We start from the raw sequence: 1644 nt of genomic DNA on the forward strand, positions 1-1644 counted from the left end.
GCAAATCCTCCTTTACTCCGATTCCCGAACCCCCTTCTTTTAGGCATATATTTAAAAGCAGGTACCAATACAGTCAGACAATTTCCTGCCTCTGGCTTCTGGAGTGGTACTTTTAATGCCAAGTAACAATGCTTTCAAGCAACTCAAGCAATGCAAGTCAGACAGCCTATGTGGCCCAACCAGAAACCAATAATTACACACACATTCACGAGAAACAACTGCTGCATAGCACTCAGAGAGTAAGGTAAATTTGGGATTGAGGGGGGGGCGGAGGGGAGTTGCAAAAAAAGAACGCAGACCAGTACCACCAAGAAAAAATCACCTCCTGCGTGTTCTTGACACACAGACCTCAGATGGTCCCAGGCTTTTTCTCTTGCTTATTTAACCACTACACCTATGTCTGTTATAGCTTTTTTTCCCTTCTTAGGTCTCGTAGCGAAAACACAGCGCGTCAGCGCTGTGTCTCACCAGAGATCTTTTGTTGCTGACTCTGCTTCCCAGGAGACAGCACCTGGCGCGCGCATCGCCTTGGAGGCGATTTGAAACTGCCACGCGAACGCGTGCTGTGGCCAGGCGCTGTCTCCTGGGAAGCTCAAGCACCACACACGCATGCGCATACACACAGACACACACACAAGCGCCCATGCACGCACGCACATACATACATACAGAGACACCCCCCCCTCACACAGCATCCATGTCATTGCTGCGACTTTCGGCCAGTCCTGTTTTTACAGCCTACGACACTAAGCATGCTGGGACTAGTAGTTTTACTCTACGTATACCACGCTATCAGCCCGCGAGTCTCGGAATGTTCATTACAGTTACTTGGAATAAGGAAGACTGAAAGTCATCCCCATTACTCGTGACGTGGGGCCATTTAACAGCCATGACTGCAGCCTAGACACGGGCTGTGCTGAGACTCAGTCGGAGCCTCAGCCGCCAATTCCCACCCTCCCTATGTATTGTTGGGGAGGGGGGTGGGAGTGCTGGTGGGGGCAGGGAGCGAGCAGAGATTCAGCGCTGAGGCACGGGTAAAGAGAGGGCCCGGGCGCTGTGAGCGGAGGTATCATTGACATAAGCCTGCGCTCTCAGAGACTGCGGACACGGAGCCTGATGGCCTGCTGCCGCTGAATCCGAGCCCAGAAACATTATGTCATGGTGTTATAAAGCGATTACCGCCTCCCCAGGGGAGGGGGCGCTCGGGTCATCCAGCCATTCACACGTGTCAGCTGAGCCCAGCCTCCCTCGCTTTGTCTGCCGCTTCATAAACAAACACTCCAGGCCAGAACCCACACACGGGAGTCGAGAGGGCACTCACGGGGATGAATACGCACTCTGCACTTGCTGGGTGCTTGCTTACTTGCCTCGTTTCAAGACAGTGGTTGATTTGCCAGTGAGATACTCGTCACTTAATGCTTGTTACTAGCCTATTAAACATTGGTGCATGGGTTTTGGCGTACATTTATTAACATATTATACACTCGATGCCTTGAAACCTTTTGATGAAACGTGCGCTATACAAGAGTATAAGAGATTAACCATTGTTATTTGTAATATCAATACATCTAAGTCATGTAAATACAACTCATATTGCATTACAAATGCTATAGGTGTCACATTTGCAAATGTTATAGCTATTGG

The sequence above is a fragment of the Lissotriton vulgaris genome, unplaced genomic scaffold, assembly GCF_964263255.1.
Source record: "Lissotriton vulgaris unplaced genomic scaffold, aLisVul1.2 SCAFFOLD_1742, whole genome shotgun sequence".
Lineage (NCBI taxonomy): Eukaryota > Metazoa > Chordata > Amphibia > Caudata > Salamandridae > Lissotriton > Lissotriton vulgaris.